At 34.7% G+C, this 23,982-nt stretch overlaps 1 long non-coding RNA gene across 2 annotated transcripts in view; it reads right to left on the minus strand.

The window, feature by feature from the left end:
• The window catches only part of LOC129489269 (uncharacterized), a 90,633-nt gene that overhangs the window by 65,971 nt on the left and 680 nt on the right, over nucleotides 1-23,982 (minus strand). The window contains exon 1 of one of the 2 annotated variants that reach the window (XR_008659945.2): nucleotides 581-851. The exons of the other annotated variant lie outside the window; for it this stretch is intronic. This is a non-coding gene — a long non-coding RNA (uncharacterized lncRNA). Of the gene's footprint in view, nucleotides 1-580; nucleotides 852-23,982 lie in introns of those variants that run through there. 2 annotated transcript variants of the gene reach the window in all.

A 23,982-nucleotide genomic window follows, 5' to 3' on the forward strand; every position in this document is an offset into this window, starting at 1 on the left:
AGTTGGAAACTGAAAATAAGGCAGCCAATTTTTCTTATCTTATGGAACTATTTAAAAATATATTGAAAGTCTTCAAAAATTATCCTACTCCAAACTTATCCACCTAATAATTTCCCTGAAAAGCTACCATTAAAAATTAATTATTTAAGACCACATTTCTCAAAGTCTGCTCAAGGCATAACAGATTGTCAAATACTATTGGTTACAGCAGAATCTTAGGAAAATATCCTATTTTGGACTAAGACCTTCAGATACAGACAAGCAAAATCTGTTTTTCCTTTTATGGAAAGTAAAAGAGATGAATATACCTTAACCCCTTGCTTGTTGTTCATAAGAAAGGGCAAGACGAAGTACCTCTTTTTAGAAATAGATATGTATCTGCAAGAAGACAGGACAAAGAGCAATGTCTGAAAGTTTTCTGCTTAAACCTCCTCTTTTTAGAAATCCTTTGTTTTTTATATTTTTATAAAATTTGGGAGATAGTTTCCCAAATAGATGAAGATCTGAAAAGATAAAGGAATACTGAGTTTTACAATAAGTGCACAATAACCTGGGGATAGAAAGGTGGGGAATATATTACCAGTTAACAGTAAACAGAGGAAGTAGCTGCAGTGGCAATTTGCCAAAAACTTGCTTAGCAAAGACATTGCTGGGAAGATGTTTCTGTTAACTACTGCTGCATAATAACACCACCTCAAAGCTTAGTGGTTCAAAACAATTATTTTACTGCTGTTTATGTTTCCATGGTTTGACCGGGTTCAGTTGGGTGGTTCTGATCTGTGTGATGTCAGCAAGGTGGGGTACAATCACCTGGGGGTTTAGCAGGGCTGAAAGTTCAAGACGGCTCATTCGCATGGCTTCCAGCTGGTGCTGTCTATTGACAAGGGACTCAGCTAGGTTCATGGACCAGAGTGTTCTCCATGTGGCCTTTCCATACAGATTTGGCTTTTCCACAGCCTGGCTACCAGATTCTAAGGGGCAGGAAGTACAAGCTACCTGTTGTAGGTTGGATTCTCAAGAAGATTCTGCGAAGTTTTATGTACAAGATGTTTGTTAGGAATCACCACCCGAGGAAAAAAGCAGAGCAGGATTAGGCAGAGAGAGAAGTCAAACTGTGATGTGGCTGTTTAACATGCATGCTTGTCACACATCAGGACAAAATGTTCAGACCTTTATATGCTCCCTTGGTCCTGAGAGTATGATCTCAGGTAAGCCAGGTCTCTACAGCTGAGGTACATGTTGAAGGAGTTCGAGGCTTTTTGCCATCTTCATTCCTTACTGCTGCACAACAAGTTCTTTTCTAAGGAGGGGATCTGAGCAGCATATCTTGTATCTACCACACTACCAATCCTCTTAAATTCTGGGCCTGTGAGTCCCAAAACAGCAATTTCACCAGTTTCATAGCCATTTGACTGATCAGAGTTAGTCACAAGAGCAGCCCATAGTCTAGGAAAGGGGAGATAAACTCCATCACTTGATACTAGGACTAACATGCATGTACAAGAAGGGGAAGAATTTGGAGAGGCATTCCGGATTCCGCCCTCTGGCAGTAACAATTATCATACCAAGTACAATCACCACATCACAAGATCCCCACAAATTCCCATTCCATTATGTATCAGCTCATATCCAACACTCCTGTCATCTATTGACAGAGGTAGATGCAGATGGGGGAGACTTTTCACAGTCCTCAGGAGCAACTGTGAACTAAAAAAATGAAACAACACCAATAAAATCATTTTCTGACCTGCACAATATACAAGAGTGGAAAAGGGTCATGGCAGCCACAACAGAAACCTCCAATTTTAAACAGTGAAACAGGAGCCCCATAGCAGTTACTAGTTCATAGTAATTCTGAGATCGAGCAAGACTTGTCACCATTTTCTTTGTTTCAAAGGACAGAAAATATTTCTTTATTAGGATCAATTTCTGCTACCTAAGAGTGGTTCCCCATAGCTCTGCCTTCTGAGTCATCCTTCTCTTTCCATAACAAATGGAATGTGTTTGCAGTGAAATCATGTTCTCATAGGAGATTAATAACACATGAGGTCTTATTTCAATTTGAACTACTTCTGTCTCTTTTACTCCAACTTGTTCAAATTTCTTTAAAATTTTTTAGCCTCCTGTCTATACTGTTATTTTAAAACAGACTCTTTAGAACACACTCCTTTCTACCTTGGCCTTAGAATCAGGGTGCTATGGGGACAATACTTTTACATTCTTAAAAATCCCTTTTGGGATTAAGAGGCACTCCATTAAGATTGTGAGAAACTCTGTTGTCTAGGTGAGAGGTCAAAGAAGGCAAGCCCTTAAGATTCTTTAAAAGCCCCATTATCTATATGAGAGAGTCTAAGGGATAATCCCTTTGTCTTTCTGAGGACTGTACAAAGAGCCTTCCAATTATACCCTTAACTGATGTTCACTTTCGCTCTGAGGCTGTTCTGGTACCACTCTGAATCTGATCTTTGTCTCCAGGTTTTTATTTATTCTGAAAACTTTTTGTGGGCTGAAGGGGTTAGATAAAAGAATAATTTATGTTTCAACCTACAAATACTGGTTGAAATGTGTTTCTTCTAGATCAGAGGTGGGTAGACTTTGGCCCACAGGTAAAATGCAGACTGTCGCCTACTTTGGTCAACAAAGTTTTTTTGGAACACAGCCATACCCATTCATTTACACATTGTCTATATATTTTATGCTATAACTACAGACTTGAGTAGTTGCTAGAGACACCATACAGCTTGAAAAGCATAAAATATTTGCTATCTGGTCCAATACAGAAGATGTTTGCTGACCCACACTGCAGACACTGGTTGAAAATTGAACAGTTCCTTCTTTAGTTTATTTTACCCTATTAATGATCATACACAACTAAAAGAAACCAGTTGGCACTTTCAACATTCTGTGTAGAAATCTCATTAGCCAAATACGGAGGTTCATTAGATATATTTTCTACCTTTTATATTGCTGCAAGTTACAGCATTGTCAAACATTCTGCCACTCCACAATAGGGCAGAACAGAGTCACCTCTCCCCCAGGCTCCAATAACAATTTCCTTGCTATCTTACAGCTGCCATTAACTGTTTCTTTGAGGCTCCTTTAGCTGATAGCCACTGAGTGGTCACATATTTTAGGTTTTTGTTACAGCAGTACCCCACTTCTAGTTATCAATTTCTGTTATAGTTATCTATTGCTGCAAAAAATCCCCAAACTTAATGGCTTAATATAACAACTGGTTTATTGTCTATCATGACTTAAGGTTAACTTAGCTCAGATGGCATCTTCTATTCCACATATCAGCTGGGGCTACAATCATCTGGAGTCTCAATTGACCTGAAATGCTTAATATGTATGCTTTAGTTATTAATTGCTGTACAATATGTTACTCCAGAACTTGGCAGCTTGAGAATACAAAAATTTATTATCTCACAGATTTTGTGGATCCAGAATCCAAGAGAAACTTAACTGGGTGGTTCTGTCTCAGGGTCTCTCCTGTGGTTGAGTCAAGCTATCAGCTAAATTTGCAGTCATTTGAAGTAAGATAGACTCACTTCATGGTGGGCCTCAGTTCCTCACCACATAGGCCTCTCCATAGGCTACCTGAGTGTCCTCAGAACATAACAGCTGGCTTCCCCCAGAGAGAGTGATCTCAGAGAGGGCCACCAAGATGGAAACCACAGTGCATTTTATAATGTAATCTTGGAAGTGACAATCATCACCTCTGTAGTATTCAAACAAACTAACACTGATACAGTGCGGAAGAGAACTACACAGGTATGTGAATACCAGGAAGCAGCCTTTATGGGATGCCATATTGGAAGGTGGCTACCAAAATTATCCACTCATGGGGTTGTCAGTGCTTAATATACCTAGACTGCCTCTGTTCTCATCTATGTGATTCCTCTGTCTGCCTTGGGCTTCTCACAGCATGCAGGCTGAGTTCCAGGAAGCAGCAAGTAGAATCAAAAATTTTGACTATCTCTAACCATTAAAAAGATGGTTTTTATAATCAGTCCCTTCCTTTTGGGTCTGGCCAATTACAAGTACAGAAGTCCTTCAGAATCCTGCAAATTCAACCCTATGTGGTTCAAAAGCTGGGGATCACACAAGCCTGGTAGACTACTCAAACTTCCATTCCTAGCTGAGAAGAGTTTAGGACATACATATAATGCTCTTGGTATGAATGCCCTAGACATTTATGTTACTTAGATGGAGCAAACAGCTACGTTGTATACTTTTTCTTTATGATTAGCAGCCTGCTTTGGGTTCAGATTCACATTCTAACTTCCTGTTAGCAAATCCTACTCAGCCTTCCAGCTTGCCTAATCCTAATCTACTATACCCATGGCTTTGACTTAGGTCTAATTTGAACTCAGATGGGTTTCTTTGACATTAAATTTGGCCATTTTTTAGATACCACTACTAGGATGCTTTTATCGGTCACATTACTCTCCATGGATAGTATTGTTAACTCAGCTCCTACCTGATACTGTCATGCTTCAGATGCTGTGTTCACCCACCTTGGAGTCAGTCCTCAAACCCCTGTTTTATTCAGGCCTGACTTAACAGCTTGTCTTTAATGACCTACCTTTAAGGAAAGCACTGTACTAAATCCTGCTCATTTAAAAAAAATGGAAAACTGTTAATTTAGGTTTATTTTAAAAAATGGAAAACTGTTAATTTAGGTGTGATGTTGGCAGGGACCTTTTTTTTTTTTTTCACGACCCTTTGAAAAACCAGTGTTGTATGGAGGGTTACCTGTAATCTACAAAAGTTAACACCAAAAGCCAGCAGCATGGCATTTTGACATTTGGTGCTAACATCCTAAGCAAGGTTACATTTTTTTTCTATGCTCAAAACACTCTTCCCATGGATTTGTATGCCCCTGGCAGATTTTTTTCATCATGTAAAAAGCACTATGAAAGTGTTTTCAGAGTTTGGTATATGTTTGAACTTTCAGCTCTCAAAAAATCTATCTAATTGCTATCATTTTTTATCTCTTTCATTAAGCTAAATGTTTCATATCATCACTCAGAACCAACCCAATAATGATCTAGATTGCCAATACTGCCATTACTCATTCAAGAACACTCATTAGTCAGAAGCTATGGCGTATTTTTAATATATTATTTTCAATAGTAGTATCATATTTTAATACAGAATATGGTACTATTTCAGATGCAAGGTGTTTTATAAACATTAATCTTCAAATATACTGGTACTTCATAAACCTAAAAATGCAAATGGAGCTAATAAAACATTGCCCAACTTCTCACAAAAATCATCCAAAGCAAAATTAGGATATCACTTATTTCATCTCTATCTGTGTCCCTGAACAACAAAATCAAACTTTTCTTCAGGAATTATATACTCCACAAAATATTATTCAACCTATCTTATGGGCTGCTCTTTGTCAGGATTATTATTGATGGATTCAAAAATAGTTTTATCTGTGAAATATGGAATACATGGAAAGGAATATATAAAACATGTAAGGACAAGTTACAGTGTATTAACATGAACACAGACCTATCCATTATTTGGGTTAAGAAATAAAACACTGCCTGTTAAAAGCCCTCTACTTCTTGAGTACATTTCTCTGTCTTCTCCACTATACAGAGATAGTGGAGAAGAGAACATCACGATCCTGAATTTCATATTAATCATTTCTTAGGTTTTCTTTATATTTTTACAACCTATGCATGGATTCTTATAATTTCCATCAACTCTTCACACTTTGCATTTAACATGAATTGTACTATTCTGACTTGCTTCTTACATTCAATAATATACTTAGAGATTCGTTTTTGTTGATGCATTTGGCTATGTTTCATTAATTTTCTCTGCTCTACAACATTCTGTTGTATGAATATATTAGAGTTTATTCTTTTACAGTTTATGGATACTCCATTTTTTCCTTTTTTTCTATTACCACAATGTTCTTGTAAACATCCTTCTACCTGCTTCCTTATACATATACTCAAATGGGCAAATGCCATCGATTGAAATTGCTGGGTAATAAACACAAAAATGTTTGACTTTAGTTAGTAATGCTAGAGCAGTGGGAATGGGCTTGGACAACCTCCACAATCTTAGTGGTTAAAACATCAAAGGTTTATTTGTTGCTCATGTTATGTTTTCATCTTAGATAGGGGGTTGAGTAGGGAGAGTCTCTTTTTCACATCATCCTCCCTAAGAATATGCTGCCAGTCACCACAAAAAAAGGGGAAAAACCTCCTTAATCACTCACCAGCTCTTAAAGTCTCCAACTTGAAAAGTATACAGGTTACATAGTCACATTTAACTTTAAGTGTAAGCCCAGAAAAGAAGAAGAAATATCTGTGAATAGCCTGTATGTCTACTATAAACTATTTTCTTTTATAAATTAATTTCAACTTTTATTATAGATTAAAGGGTACACGTACAGGTTTGCTATATGGGTAACTGCATGATGCTGAGTCTTGGGGTCCCAACCATTCTGTCACCCAGGCAGTAAACATAGTACATAACAGGTGGTTCTTCAGCCCACATCTGCTTCTGCTCCCTCCCTCCCTCTGCTGTCTTGTAGTCCCCAGTGTCTATTGCTTTCATCTTTATGTTCATGTACATTCAATGTTTAGCTCCCACTTACAAGTGAGAACATGTGGTATTTGGTTTTCTTTTCCTGCATTAATTTGCCTAGGATAATGGCCTTCAGCTCCATTCGTGTTGCAGCAAAGGTCATGATTTCATTCCTGTTTATGGTGGCATAGTATTCCATGGTGTATATGTACCACATTTTCTTTCTCCAATCCATTGTTGATGGGCATCTGGGTTTATTCCATGTCTTTGCTATGGTGAATAGACCTGCAATGAACATATGAGTATATGTGACTTTTTGATAGAATGAATTATTTTCCTTTGATTATATACCCATTAGATTGCTGGGTCGAATGGTAGTTCTATTTTATTAATAAGTTATTTGAGAAATCTCCAAAATGCTTTTCACAGTGACTGAACTAGTTTGCATTCCCTCCAACAGTGTATAAGCATTCCCTTTTCTCCTCAGCCTCACCAACATATTGTTTGTTGAATTTTTAATAATTTTTAATAATCTGGTGAGATGGTATCTCATTGTGGTTTTGATTTGCATTTATCTGATGATTAGTGATGTTCAGCATTTCTTCATATGTTTGTTGGATGCTTGTATGTCTCCTTCTGAGAAGTGTCTGTTTATGTCCTTTTCCCATTTTTAGTTGGATTTTTTTGTTTTTTTGCTTATTGATTTGTTTAATTTTCTTGTAGATTCTGGATATTAGACATTTGTCAGATGCATAGCTTGGGCATATTTTCTCCCATTCTGTAGACTGCCTGTTTTACTCTATTGGTAGTTTCTTTGGCTGTGCAGATGTTCTTTAGTTTAATTAGATCCCACTTGTCTATTTTTTGTTTTTGTTGCAATTGCTTTTGGGACTTAGCCATAAATTATGTGCCCAAGCCTATGTTCAGAAGAGTATTTTCCTAGATTTTCTTCTAGGATTTTTATAGTTTGTGCTCTTACTTTAAATCTTTGACTCATCTTGAGTTAATTTTCATATATGACAAGAGGTAGAGGTCCAGTCTTATTCTGCATATGGCTAAACAGTTATCCCAGCACCATTTATTAAATATAGAGTCCTTTCCCCATTGCTGATTTTTGTTGACTTTTTCAAAGATCAGATTATGGTAAGTGCACAGGTTTATTTCTGGGTTCTTTATTCTGTTCCCCTGGTTTATATATCTCTTTTTATACCAGTGCAATGCTGTTTTGATTTACTGTAGCCTCATAGTATAGTTTGAAGTCAGGCAATGTGATGCATCTGGCTTTTTGTTTGTTTGTTTGTTTGTTTAGAATTGCTCTGGCTATTTGGGCTCTTTTTTGGTTCCAAATGAATTTTAGAAGATTTTTTTTAATTCCATGAAAAATGACATTGGTATTTTGATAAGGATAGTGTTGAATATGTAAATTTCTTTGGGCAATATAGCCATTTTGACTCTATTAATTATTCCAATCCATGAGCATGGGATATTTTTCCATTTATTTGTGTTGTCTTTGATTTCTTTCAACAGTGTTTTGTAGTTCTCCTTACAAAGATCATTCATCTCTTTCATCAGATGAATTCCTAGGTATTTCATTTTCTTTGTGGCTACTGTAAATGGGATTGTGTTCTTGATTTGGCTCTCAACTAGAACATTATTGGCATATAAAACTGCAACAGATTTTTGTACATTTTTTGTATCCTGAACCTTCACTTAATTTGTTTATCAGTTCCAGGAACCTTGTTGGCAGAGACTTTTGGGTTTTCTAATTCTAGAAACATATCACTTAAAAAGAGAGATCGTTTGACCTCTACTTTTCCTATTTAGATGTCTTTTATTTCTTTCTATTGCCTGGTTGCTCTGGCTAAGACTTCCAGTTCTATGTTGAATAGGAGTGGTGAGAATGGGTATCTTTGTCTTGTCCCAGTTCTCAAGGGGAATGGTTCCAGCTTTTGCCCATTCAGTATAATGTTGGCTATGGGTTTGTCATAGTTGGCTCTTACTATTTTGAGGTATGTTCCTTCAATGCCTAATCTGTTGAGGGTTTTTGTCATGAAGGGATGTTGTATTTTATTAAAGGCTTTTTCTGTATCTACTGACATGACTGTATGGTTTTGGTTTTGGGTTCTGTTTATGTGGTATATCACATTGACTGATTTGTGAATGTGTTGAACCAACCTTGCATTCCAGAAATAAAGCCTACTTGATCCTAGTGAATTAGCTTTTTGATATGCTGCTAGACTCAGTTTGTTAGTATTCTGTTAAGGCTTTTTGCATCTATGTTCTTCAGGGATATTGGCCTTATACACTCACCAAAGAAGATGAGAGTACCATTGCTTCATATCCTGACAAATCTGTTATTATCAGATATTTACATTGCTTTAATCTGATAGATATGAACTCTCTTAATATGGCTTAAATTTAATTTTCCTGATTAATAATGAGGTTGAGAATCTTTTCATATATTACATAGTAATTCCACTACATGAAAAATGTTTTAAAATTTCATTCTGTTTTATCTACAAAAGTATAGCACCTGTCTGAAAATAATTGCTCATTCTATATGGACTATTAAACAACATATTAAAGGGTACTATAACTATTAGTTCAGCAAATATGGTGACTTGGGTACATTTAATTTGAAGATATTGAGAAACACTGACCTAAAAATACTAAAATAAGGGCTACACATGATATAGCTGGCTTCACTGTAAACTTTGCATATTTGATACTTCCTGAGTAGTTTGCATCTGTCTTAATTACAGTGAATGTATATCTGAAAGCTTCTGAATTCTTACATATTAAGGATGCAATTAATAGGTCATTAAAAAGTAGTAGGGATTCATTTAACAAATATTTTTCAGACATATATTCTGGCCATGTATTATATTGAGAAATGAAATGAAATGATGACCTAGCCAGATACAAGCTCTGGTACCTTGGATTTTATAATCTAATAGTGGAAATACATTTAAATGTCTAGTATGTTTTCTGTGGAAGCACTCAATCTATCTGAACTGTATTTACTGGCCAGACCAATGTTCATTTTTGATGACATTTTTATCAGAATTAAGATGCAAAAAAGAACCTTGTAAGATATCATAAGGTAAAATTTTGCACATCTGGTTGGGAACATCTCAATATTTTTCATGATCTCCAGCATCTCCACCAAATTCTCAAAATAAAATAAAACAGAATGATGAAACTCAGAAAATTAAATGTCTATGCCAAGTAGCCTATCCCAGAGGCTGGAGAATATGTTTTATGAAATCAAATAAAAGATATTTTGGTGATTTCAGCATTTTTGGAGGCCCAGAATGATCAACTGAGGCCAGGAGTTTGAAACCAGCCTGGACACCACAGTGAGACACCATCTCTACCAAAACAAAAACAAGAACAAAAAACAACAGCAAAAAAAAAGAAAAATATATTAACCAAGTATGGTGGTATGCCTGTGGTCCCCACTACTTGGGAAGCTGAAGTGGGAGGACCACTTGAGCCTAAGAATTCAAGGCTCCAGTAAGCCATGACTGTGCCACTACTCCAGTCAGCCTGAGTGAAAGAGCAAAAACTTTTCTCTAAAAAAAAATAATAAAAAAGATATTTTGCAATTTTTAGGTAATGCAACTACAGAAAGCTTGAAATCTACTTTAAGGTAGAGATCTTTATTTCCTTGTCCTACAGCAGCTGCCATGGACAAAACATATTATTTTCTACCCTATCATTCACCTGAGACTTCATGGTGGAAAGATCACAAATATGGCCTAGGCATCAAGATAATTTCCTGCTTCAGTGGTTCCATATATCTCTTTCAGAATTAAATATATTTTAAGAAGGGAGGGAAAAAACAGCAAAGTAATCTCTAGTTTAAGTAAACTGTTTATTAATCTTCTAAGTATTTTCATCTTTGGCTAGTTGGTAATTGAACAATAGTTTTTAAACTACTATGTGTGACTTCCTAGTACTTTGCAGAAGAGCCTCTGGGATTCTGCATACACTGGATTTAAATTTTTGAGTTTTGAGTAAAAATACTTTGATCATTTCAAAGTCATGTTAAGAGTGTATGTCATAAACATCATTTTAACATGTTAAAAGCAGGATGCAGTGGCTCACACCTGTAATCCAAGCACTTTGGGAGGGCCAGGCAAGAGGATCGCTTGAGGCTCGAAGTTTGAGACTAGCCTGGGCAACATAGTGAGATCCCATCTCTGTAAAATTTAAAGAAAACTAGCTGGGTGTGGTAGCACACCTATAGTCCTAGCTAATTGGGAGGCTGAAGCTTCAATGAGCTATGATAATGATTGCACTCTAGCCTGGGGGCCAGGGCAAGACTCCATCTCTAAGGAAAAAAAAAAAAAGGATTTTATAACTTACTTTTATTGAAAAAGGGGTTCCACTTAAAGCCATAACACATCCATCTAATTTAGCTTTATTTTCAGTGTTTGAATGTCTAAATAGCTTTCTTAGTGTTAAGGTGAAATATTTGAGGAATTTTAACTATTAATAATGATGCTTATTAAATATTCCATTTAATTGGTATTCAATTTAAATGGAATACTTTTTTCTGCATTTTCTCTGTGAAGAATATATAACTCAATGCTTGTCCTTGTCTCTATTTGGACATTATGCCAATCAAGGGTTGACATTTACTCACTTCAGAAAGCTTAAGGATCTAAAAGCTAAAAAAACTTACAAATTCTGATAAACATGCTTTTAAAACAGGATGCTAAATTTGGGTGACAAGGAATCCAAAGTCTTTTTTATAAATCCAGAGGAAAATTTTATTTTCATTCCATATTAACAGTCCTAACAAATGGGATAAACATATTCACTGAAATTGCAGGTAGGCAACATAATGAGTGAAGTAGCCCATTGTAAGTGTGAGTGGTGGGAATCAGTTCAAGGGCCAGAGCCTATGCCCTGACTAAACAGAGAGCTGCTATTCAGCTTCGGCCAAGCACTGCTACATGTGAATGTGGAACCAGAGTTCCTAGATTATGTGATTTTTCATAAGGGCACTGAAAACAATATTTTTTAAACATAAAATCTACCTACGTTGAAATGTTAGCTCAAAATGGAGACAGTGCTGGTAAAATAAAACAAGGCAGCAAGCCTGTAACCTATCAACTGTATAAATCAAACTCCCTCAAAATTGCTTCTACCTCAAAATTGCCTTGGCAAAACAATTTGGATCAACAGAATGATACATTTTGGACTCTACATAATTGATTCTGGCTTGCAATTATTTCAAATAATTTCATTTTATATGTATCACAGGGACATATATTAATATTTGTCTGCATTGTGAAAGAATATATTCAATATCTAAATATACATAAAGAATCCAGCATCACACGTTATGTGTGAGTGACTTAAGTATTTACAAATTTTTTGAGAAATATCTATTTCAATACACTTTATTCTTCTTTCATTGACTATCAATAATATATTAAAATTAATATATTATTGTAAGTTAGTATTCTCTCATAAAGTAATAGATTTAAATTTAACTCTTCAAAGCCTCAGAAAAGAATTAGAGATAAAATTTCCTTGACTTCTTACCCATATTTCATATTTGCAAATTACTCTTATAGAATGGCAGAACTATAAGGATTCTCAAAATGGTTTAATAAACTCCTTTATATTATAGATGAATAAGGTCCCAAAAGGTGAAGTGCTTGTCCAGTGTCACAGAGATAGTCAACAAAAGGGCTGAGAATGCAAAGAGCATAAAGTTAAGACATAGCATTTAATACTCCAAACTGAGTTATGAAAAGATTGAAATACAGAAAGACCATGCTGGAAAATATACTATATAGAGAATATTAAAATATATACAACTGGTACAGATACAGACATCCCTGAGTGAACTTTACTAGGAAGTCTTTAAAAGGGAGATCTACAGAAATAAAATTTTAATTTAGGTCTATGAGGTATACTGAAATAACTTTGCCCTTATTTTCATTAGATATCTCCTAGTATTTTGGTTAGTATTACATATGTTGGTGGAGCAGCTTTCAAGCTGTTAACCTAAAATGAAAGAGCTCTGGATGGGTACTGTTTGTGCGCATTTGGGGAATTTCAAAAAGGCTTGTGGTGGTAGACAGAACTAGTGTCCTGAACTTCAATAGTAATTAAACTCAGAATCTATCATTCATCTCTGCTTTGCAAATAAGCTGAGAAATTCAGAGATTTCTCATTGACAGAGAAATAGGAATTTACTAGGCAGTTCAATAGAAAAGGGGTTTTAGAAACTGTAAAAGATGAGAACTCTGCTTCTGGCTGTCAGAAGAGCTGACAGGATTCAGACAGGTTCCAGCAGGGAATTATGGCATTTTCTGTCAGAACCACAGAGCTGCTTGAGAGACCAGGACTGGATATTAATGTAGCCAGTGTGAATTTGCTCCACATACTAAGTTGCATACTTTATGTTCTAAAAAAACCTCAAATCATATTTCAAATTCCCTCTCTTTAGAGTAGTAAAAAAATTATACTTTTTGTATTTAATGAAGGGGACTCTTTTTCTCCCTAGAAATATCCAGGATCTAGTGGAGTTGTAGTTGGTACCTGTTCAGAAATTGAACATAAGGATGAGGATATGGGCTGGTCTTTACTTAATGGGAATTGTATCTTTACCATTACTCCTTATGCTCCATGATGGTGTTATTGAGGCTAGTCTTCTACTATATGTTGGGCACTGGTCTACTGACAGGCTCATTAAATCCACCATGGTAACAGCACTTGCTGAATATATTCTCAGCCACAAATACCTATAGCACTGCTCTTTGGTTGCAATGCTAAGAGGTTGGTCTTTTCCAGCATGTAGGACTAACTTCACAACCAATTAGTAAAAATAATTCAGACAAAGGATGAGCTAAGTAAGTGAGAGGTTAAAAGAGATCATAGGATCGGGGTGTGATGAAGGGTTGTGCTAACAAAATATGCAATCTTTGGGATTAGTTGAGGGAATACAGGACCATGTCTATGACTCACATAATTGGTTTAAAGTATGAAAACTATATAGATTGAAACTGGGATTGAGGAGGGAGAGCTGGAAATAAATCTGCAAATAAAACTGAGAAACTTATTACCTAGGTTGTGGGGATATCCCAAGTCTATCTCCAGCTAACAACACTTGGATAAGCATGCTGCTTTGGCATATTTGAAGTAAGAAATAGGAAGCAAGCCTTGGTGTTCCATAAACATGTATTAACGAAGCCAATTCATGGATACATTTTAGTTGTTAGTATACATGGAAGAGACTAAACTTTAATTTTTATATGCTTTCCATTTTTTGTTAGTTTCTACCTAAGTTCTATTTTTAAAATTCTTATCTTTCCTTAGTTTAGGAGGCAAAATGTTTTGTTAGACCAAAAGCAAGGCATAAGAGAAATTTTAGTTGTTGTGTAGTTTAGCATGGTGGGAGTAACTTTCATTTTGGCTTTGCATTTTAGAAAGAGCTAATAGAGCACAGAGGTGAAAATGTAGAATGGAAAAGTCTGGAACACTTAAAATATTTATCCTTTGTCATCCCAGGCTTTTCCCTTATGTAGAGTAGCAGGACTTCTGGGGAATAGGGCATAAAGAGGGCATATAAAACTATATATCAGAATCCTACTATGAGTGCCCAGGAATTTTTGGAGGCTCTGGAACATACCGTTAATATGACTTTTTCAAGATAAAAAGAGAATCTTATCATCTCTTTCCTCATCTTTATTCTCCATTTTATGTCTTCCTCCCTTAGTACCAACAAAAACCTTTTCTAAATCTTCATTTAGAAATAGAGTATGCTAAAAGAGCAAAGAAAGAAGGAAAAAAAAGGAAAATAAAAGAAATAGAGTATGCTAATATTCAAGTCATTAGGAAGTTATAACTACTGTATACTGGACTCTGATACCTTCCATAACTCATAAGAATAGTTAACATTGTACTGGAACAACTGGATTTCCACATGCAAATAAATGAAATTGGATCTCTGCCTCATACCATATACAAAAATTAACTCAAAATAAATCAACGACCTAACTATAAGATCTAAAATCATAAAACTCTTAGAAAGATACAGGGGTAAATCTTCATGACATTAAATTTGGCAATGGAATCTTAGATGTGATACAAAAAGAAAAACAAAAGAAAAATAAGTTGGACTTTATTAAAATTAATAACTTCTATATATCAAAGGACATCATCAAGAAAATGAAAAGATATTTAAATCGGGAGAAAGTATTTGCAAATCCTATATCCAACAGGGCACTAGTATTCAGAATATGTAAAGAATACTCACATCTGAACAACAAAAAGTCAAAAGCTCAATTTAAAAATGGGCAAATAACTTGAATAGATATTTTTCAATGAAAATATACAAATGGACAATCAACACATAAACACACTTTAAAATGCTTAACATCATTAGTGGCTAAGGAAATGAAAATCAAAATCCATAGAGATCCCACTACACACCTACTAGTATAGTTATAAAAACAAAAACAAAAAGAAGTGTTAATGATGGACGGACAGAAAGTGGAATTCTTGTATATTGTTGATAGGAATGTAAAATGATGCCGTTTCTGTGTAAAACAGTTTGTTCTTCAAAAAGTTAAACATAGGATTACCATATGATCCAGCAATTCCACTGAGTATGTATATATCCCCCCAAATTGAAAATTGGCATTTACAAAGATGTTTGCATACCAATGTTCCCTGTAATACTATTCACAATGGCTAAAAGGTGGAAACAACTCAAGTGTTCATCAACATATATAAATAGTTAAACCAAAATGTGATATTACCTATGATGGAATGTTATTCAGCCATAATGAGAAACGAAGTTCTTACATATGCTACAACATGGATGAACCTTGCAAACATCATGCTAACTGAAATAAACAAGGCACAAATTTGCAAATATTGGATGATTCCACTTGGATGAAATATCCAGAATTGGCAAATTTGTCTGCATGAAGGGAGAATGAGGAGTTATAACTTAAAGGGCAGAGATTTTTATTTGAGGTGATAAAAGGTTCTGGAAATATAGAGTGGTAAAGATTGCGTAACACTGTGAATATAATAATGCCACTGAATTGTACACTTAAAAGTGGTTAAAATGGTAAATTTTATGGTATACATATTTTGTCACAGTAAAAAGAGAATATCATAGCTAACATTTAGCAAACATTTAAAATATGCCAAGCTCAGTTATAAGCAAGCACTATTACATTTATCTATTTGATCTTCATAACCCTAATACATACTATTAGGATTATGCCTACTGCTATACCAAACAGCCCCCCAAATTTTGGTAGCTTAACATAGTACATGTTACCCCCCTCCCTGCTTCACATACTAGTCCAGTGAAGGCATTTTTGGTCATAGGCAGCTTTCTTTCATATTATGGTTCAGGGACTAGTAGCCTTATTGTTCACTACTTCCAGCTGATTGATGGAAGGGGAAAATATTATGAAGAAGGCACAATAATTTCTTAAAAACCATGAGCCTTTAGTGGTATACAGCAATTCAACTTTCATTCTCTTAGTGAGAAATAGTCACGTGGTCATACCTGAATGCATGGGAAGCTCAGAAACTTAGTGCCTGGCCAGATAGCCATCCTTCAAAAACAACATTACACTGTGCAAGGGGAAGTATACATTTTGATAGAGTACTTATTTTCTGTAGCAAAGGCAGGTGACATTATTCTGATTTTACAGGTGAATAAACTGAGCCACAAAGGGTGGACAGCTTGTCCAAGGTCACATGGTAGGTAAGAGGACAATACACAAACCCAGGTAATCTGATTTGAGGGTGTATACTTAATCACTACACTCTACTATCTCATGCTACAAAAGCTTTTCTACAAAATGGTAATGGTATATAATACTGCTTCTCATTTTTATCTTTCTGACACCTCCCTAATTCATCCTTCTTATTCAAATATGAAATGAGTGAAGAAATAATCTTTCAAGAATTTCCACAAATGCATTATTAATGCATCACGAGGATACATACTTTATGTTCAATGAAAACATATTTATTGTATTTATCTGGCTATTCTACAATGATGAAAGAATACTACACACACATACACACATAAAGTGCTTCTGTTTAGCTTTTAATTCTTGTCAAAATATTATTTAAGGAAAATTATTAATATTTTCTTTCATAAATTATGTGTTTTACATTGAGTGTAACCTTTATAAACATGGGGCTTGTGCTAAATACTTGTATCACAGTATAATCTCTTTGTAGAGAATAAATAATTAGAGGATTCTGGAAAGATGGTGCAGAGTATCGGCGGAGTTACATTTTTTTTTACTGAGGTAAAATTCAGATAACACAAAATTAGCCATTAACCTTTTTATGGTATACCACAATTCATGGGTACTTTTTACATTCACAATGCTGTGTAACTATCACCTGTGTCTAGTTCTAAGGCATGTGCATCATTCCAAAAAGAAGACTCAAATCCATTAAGCAGTCATTTCCCATTTGCCATTTCCCCAAGCCTCTAGAAACAGTCTTTCTGTATTTATGGATTTATCTATTCTGTACGTTTCATGTTAGTGGAATCATGTATTGTGTGACCTTTTGAATCTGACTTCTTTCACTTAACATAATATTTTTGAGGTTCATTCATGTTGTAGCATGCGTAAGTTCTTAAGTCCTCTTTATGATTCAATGACTTTTGCATTGGATGACTATCACATTTTGCTTATTCCCTCATTAGTTGATGAAGATTTTGGTTGTTTCCACTTTCAGGCTATTGTAATGCTGTTATATGAATTTATGTTAAAGTATTTGTTTGAAAATCTGCTTTTAATTCTTTCGTGTGTATATCTAGGAGTGGAATTGCTGAGTCATATGGGAATTCTATGTTTAACTTTTTAGGGAACTACCAAAGAGGATGGCTAGAATACACAGGGTGGCAATGTACTGAGAGAAAAAAGCTCCACAGAAATAAAACTTTGGAAATGTGAAAAAGTCCCTTTGAGTCTTCAGCTAGTACTAATCAGCACATGCACTGGAGAAAACTAAGGATTAGAGGTTAACAGCACCTGGGGCTCACACATAGCTGGGAATTGTTCTTGTTCCCGCCACCCACATTGTTGAAAACCTGACAATTCATTATGCATCAGCTGTAGTACTCAGAGGATATTCCCTCAGTTACACAGCAAAATTAGCCCATTACTAAATGGTGATCTAGTCCCACCTAATAAAGCTTAGAAGACCCCAAAATTCCACTTTCTAAAGAACCACATCCCTTGAGAAAGCTCAAGAATATTTATAGGAACACAAAAACATCCAGCATCTAACAAGATAAAATTCACAACAACCGGTATCTCATAAAAAATTACATGCAGAAAAGCAGGACAATTTGATCCATGTTAAAGAGAAAAAGCAGATAGCCAAAATGATACCAGAAATGACACACGGCAGATTCAATAAATAATGATAATAATTTTTTGTAACTGTCTTCCATGAGCTCAAGAGGGTGGAGGATTTACTGAACATATTAAGTAGATTCTTGCAAGGTATAGAAAAGACCCGGCCGGGCGCAGTGGCTCAAGCCTGTAATCCCAGCACTTTGGGAGGCCGAGGCGGGCGGATCACGAAGTCAGGAGATCGAGACCATCCTGGCTAACACGGTGAAACCCCGTCTCTACTAAAAATACAAAAAATTAGCCGGGTGTGTTGGCGGGTGCCTGTAGTCCCAGTTACTCGGGAGGCTGAGGCAGGAGAATGGCGTGAACCCGGGAGGCGGAGCTTGCAGTGAGCCGAGATCGCGCCACTGCACTCCAGCCTGGGGGACAGAGAAAGACTCCGTCTCAAAAAAAAAAAGAAAAGACCCAAACTTAACTTTTCACATGAAAACTATATGTTTAATGTTCCTGAGATAGGAAGTATATTAAATTCTTACTTGACCTTTATAAGTAGAAAATTCTAGGTCTAGTGACTATACAAATTTTGATAATTTGACTAGAATTATCAAAATAAAGTCATGGCTCCTGTATTAGTTCGTTTTCATACTGCTATACTGAATTGCCCGATACTGGGTAATTTATAAAGAAAAAAGGTTTAGTTGACTCACAGTTCAGCATAGTTGGGGAGGCCTCAAGAAACAATCATGGTGGAAGGTGAAGGGGAAGCAAGGCACCTTCTTTACAAGGCAGCAGGAAGGAGAAGTGCTGAGTGAAGGCTAGAAGAGCCCCTTATAAAACCATCAGATCTCGTGAGAACTCACAGTCACAAGAATGGCGTGGGAGAAACAGCCCTCATTATTCAATTGCCTCCACCTGGTCTCTTCCTTGACACACGGGGATTATGGGATTGTGGGAATTACAATTCAACATGAGATTTTGGTGGAGACACAAAGGCTAACCATATCAGCTCCTCAGTCAAATTCTGGACAAACTCTGAAAGTTTTCTTAAGTATCTGGAAGGAGGTATTTAAGAGGTTAGTTACCAAAGTGACTAGTTCCTCCTGAAAGCCGGAGACTCAAAGCATATTTGGGCCTGCAGTTGCTCTCCATTCCCCCTCTACCTTCCTGACACTAAGCTTGCTTAGTCAGTGCCCACAACTGTGTAGTCCAGTTCCCTTACTATTACTCTGTTACTATTTATCTATATTAAACAATAAAAATTAAAAACGTGTATATATTTATTGGTTTTATTTCTCTGGTTTCTCTAGTTGAAAGTTGACTGATGTATACCTAAAAAATTTGAGACATACCAGGCAGTTGCAATGCATGTATTTTATTAGGGGAGAGGTTTGAACAAAATGTAAAATAACTTTATAAGACCATCAAAGAAATTTAAATACAGATCAGATATTTGGTGATATTAAGGAGTTTTGCTAATTATTTTCAATCTAATAATAGTATTTTAGTTTTTTAAAAAAAGTCTATAATACTTTTGAAGAAAAATGATGTGACAGAATTTGCTTCAAAATATCCTGAGGTAAGGGTTACAAAGGGAACAAGATTGGTCAGTTGATAGTTTTGAATGTGGGTATATAGTACCTGGGATTCATTACACTATTTTATCTCTTTTTGAATATGTTCCACATTTTCTATAATGAGAAGGTAAAATGAAAAAAAAAACTATTTTTTTTACTATTTTTTCTACCACTACTACAGAATTAGAACAGCTCTACTCAGTTTCTTTTTGTCTCCCTCATTCTATCATACAAACAAACACACACACACACACACACACACACAATCTTTGCATATATATATGCACATATACATCCACATGTAAATGGTATTTTTTAATAAGTAAGTTCAATTTGCTCTCAATTATATGAAATGACACATGGATACAATAATTTAGAATTATATCTTGTAAATTACACACTCATGACTTAGCATGGTTATGACTACATAGGGAAACCAAAAGATTAAATATTAAGGCAAAATCTAGGAATGATTATGGTAATGTTTTTCACATCCAAATGGTTTATGGTAATGTATTTTTTTAATATACAAGGATGCCAATTTGTTATTGTACTTACAAACACAAATAATCTTGTTATAACTTTTTATTATTTGACCTGTAATAAACACTGGAAATAGCAAACTACATTAGAAGGGAGCCTTCACCAGAGGCATTAAAAGCTTATCCAGAAGTCAAGAAATACTATTGCTTATTTGAGTAGTAGGAAGTAAACAGATAAGAAATCTGAATAATCCATAATGCAAACTATTCCCTGATGCCATCTGAGTGTTTACTATTTATCATTTGAAGCTGTATTTCATTATATTTATAACATCTCATTTATTATTTCTTCAATTCACTTCATCTTCCTATCTACAGTATTTTTTAATGAAGGAGCTATCCTATCAAAATGATTGTTTCCATATTTAAATGTGAAAAGATATATTTAAAAAATTATATTCTACCAATTCCTATGTCTATTTTTGATCTCTGGCCTTAGCTCTAGCTAAGAACATCACAAAAGGTAGAAGATGTGACAATGTACTAATTTATTACACCACAATGATGGCATAAGAGTGAACTATGATAAATATTTCTATTATTTACACAGAGAGGAATTGCAACGTCAAGTAATCTTATGAATCCACAAGATCTTATGGTTAAAATGGAAAGGTCTACAACAAAAAGTCGTATCTCTTGAGTATTTTTAGGGTGACCATATAATAATCTAAGTTAGGACAATTTTGAGGGTATTAACAATTGTTCTGGGACATCTGGCATAAGCCAGGACCATCTGGGGGCAATTGGACTTGGAGACAACCTAGGCTTTATCAGAATACAGTATATATGGTATACAGTCCAAGTGATTTAAACTTGGTTGACAAAACATATAAATACTAGTCAATTATTGCTTTTAGTCTACTTTTGTAGTTCTTTTTTAGATCGTTTTTCTTCTCCTTTTATATCTTAACATCTTTATCTTTCATTGTTTTACTCCAGAAATTTTTCACATCTGAATGTTTTAAAAGATTCAACTATCACATTTTGAACTGTGGTTCCAAGAAAATGTATTTTCAATTGTAGATTTTAATAAGTATTATTGTTTTTAAAATGCAAAAATACAGACAGTAAGTATATTGAATATATTCTTTACATTAATCTTGTTTTCCTTTGTATTTATTTTTCATGGTGCCTAATGGTACATCTTCAAAATGTGTACGGCTAACTCATTTAAAAATACATGGTAAGGTACATATTATGTACATTGATTTTGATAATATTCTTTGTCAGATTCTACAAATGGTAGAAAATATACTATTTTTTTTCAAGAAAAAGGAACTTACAGAGCATCTATCAAGTCTCCTATTATATGGATGGGAAAATTAAAATTCCGAGAAGTTAAGCTACTGTAAGTCACAAAGTTAGTGCGTGGAAGAGTCAGAACCAGATCATCAATTCAAGGTTCCTTTTTTAACTATTTTGAAATAATTTTAGACTTAAAGAGGAGTTGCAAATATAGTAGAAGTTCTCCTGTACCCTTCACCCAGCTTCCCCTAATGTTTACATAACCATTATACAATTATTATGAAGTTCTTTTTTATTGCACTGTGTAGTCTTAGTTCAGATTTATTGCCTTTAAGTCAAGTGTGTAAAGTATGAAATGACACATTTCATAATATTTAGAAAAAGTGCTAGAAAAATTAATGATCCATTAGAAACCAAGGAAGCATATTCAGTGCCAAAGAATTTAGTATTCTTTCTAATCCTAACATATCTATTAGGATGACATATTTACAAATGGAATATTAAGATTTGGGGACTTTGAAATAGTATAGAACACATTTATGTCTCTATATAAATTAGTGTGAGCTTTCATACTTTTATAAACATATCCACCAATAGTGAATTTATTATTATTATTAAGTAGAGAAACATGAAAACTGTTTAATTTTTGACAAGGTAAAGTTCAATAAATAATTTTTCTATTAGTGAAATCTTAGAAAAGTATTTCTAATCAATATGTCTATTTATAGAACTTGTTATAAAAGATTGGGATAGGTCATGTATCTTTTGGTATATATTTGCTCCTATTTTCTTTGTGCTACATCGAACAGCAACAACAACAACAACAATAACAACAACAAAATCAGAATACATACATTGATTCTTCATGACTTATATCTTAAAAAACTAAAAATTTGTTTGCGAAGAGCCCAGAGAAAACAAATTATTCAGGCTCTTTACACTCAGTGCTTGGTTACAGTATTTGAATTATAGAAATTATAAAGCCTTCTTTTTTTAGTGCTTTAAGCTTTCCAAATTATTTCATTATCCTTACTATTTGATTCCCAACAATACCTTGTATTAACAGTCTTCTCATTTTCTTTTTCCCTAAATTTAGGTTGATACTTGTAACGAACTGGTAGAGCCTCAATCATATGTCTGTGCTCTATCATTTTAGTGCTCACTGGCCTGATTTTCCATCAACATGGGGATGTTCTGACACCAGGAGGTATTAATGCCCCAGCATTTCCAGCCTGTGTAAGGGCAGCGCAGACTCCAGTGGCCAGAGAAAGTGCTCAGAAAAAGATGCAGTGCTGGCAGTTGAAGACTGGCCAGCATGAATTGAGTTAATGCCACTAGCAATAGATCTCGACCAATGGCTGAAGGGAGCTAGTATATATATACCTCAGCTTTCTCACACTTCCAGTGGGATAGTTCTAGGGCTAGTGGTTTAAACTGGCTCCAAGAAAATCACAGTGAGATTAAAAACAATGACAACTTGCTTGGCAATTTACAATTTTTTTTTTTTTTTTTTTTTTTTTTTTTTTTTTGCTTTCCTTCCCTTCCCTGCCTCACTTCCCATGTCCTACTGTGCTTCCTGAAATTATTTCCAAAATACACTACTTGCACTTGAATCTTTAAATCAGGGTCTGCTTCTGGTGAGACACAAATTCAGAAAATGTTTTCCCAAAGCATTCAAGAGACATTCAAGTAGTGAGAGTATTTATGTTTTGTATTATGTTTTGAGTAACAGGATCGATTGTAGGAAAAGCAAGAGAATGGAGACAAAGTGAGTTTAGGGATATCTGTGGATATCAACTATCTGTCCTTTGTCTTGAAAGCCAATCATTGTTACTGAAAATAGAAAATCTTATGTCTATGTTACTTAGCCTGAAACAGGAAGAAAACTCTCTCAATAAAAGACAATAAAGACTGGGGAATGTGATCTTCATATTAATATCATTTTCTATCATAGTTGCTTATATTTATAACTAACACAAGTTCTATGGTGTCTTAAGTTGTTATAAATATTATTAAATTAGTAGAGCTGAATTGCTTTGTTAATAAAAAATAAAATTATATTTCTTTTTGGAGAAGTAAAAGGTCAAATGCTTCTATTGTATTTTTAAAAAGTATATTCTAACAGTTTATTTGTAGCATAAAAGGTATGTCATACTAAATATTAATAAACTGAGATCTACTAATCATTTTTAGTTATTCAGTTTTATTAGCTGGTACGAAATGCAGAAAACAAAGGGTAAAATGTTTGTTATGTCCATTTAATCAGAATTATAGGGATATGCAATAAGAATGATGTAGAAGTATAATATTTTTTTAAAAAACGACAAAATATACTAAAAAATGGAAGCTTAATTAGAATGTATTCTCTGATAATCTTCATTGTCCAAATTTTTAATAGTTCGTAGCTGACTGACACTTTGATGTCTGACTAGGTCTTGGGATAGTCTCTGTGATTCCTGGTATATCATACCTAAGTTACCATTCAGCATCCCATCCACATTAAAAATTATATCTACCATCTCTGGGCCCCATGGAGTGATAGGTATAATAGTATTTAAATATTAAGTCTGAAGAAAGAAATCAGAGAAGGGTCAAATAAATACTATAAGAATACAGTGTGACTTTTATTTAATAGCATGTATCTGTAAAGCAATTTAACTTACAAGCTCTTTTTCAACTTAACTGATG

The sequence above is a fragment of the Symphalangus syndactylus genome, chromosome 9, assembly GCF_028878055.3.
Source record: "Symphalangus syndactylus isolate Jambi chromosome 9, NHGRI_mSymSyn1-v2.1_pri, whole genome shotgun sequence".
Taxonomy (NCBI): Eukaryota; Metazoa; Chordata; class Mammalia; order Primates; family Hylobatidae; genus Symphalangus; species Symphalangus syndactylus.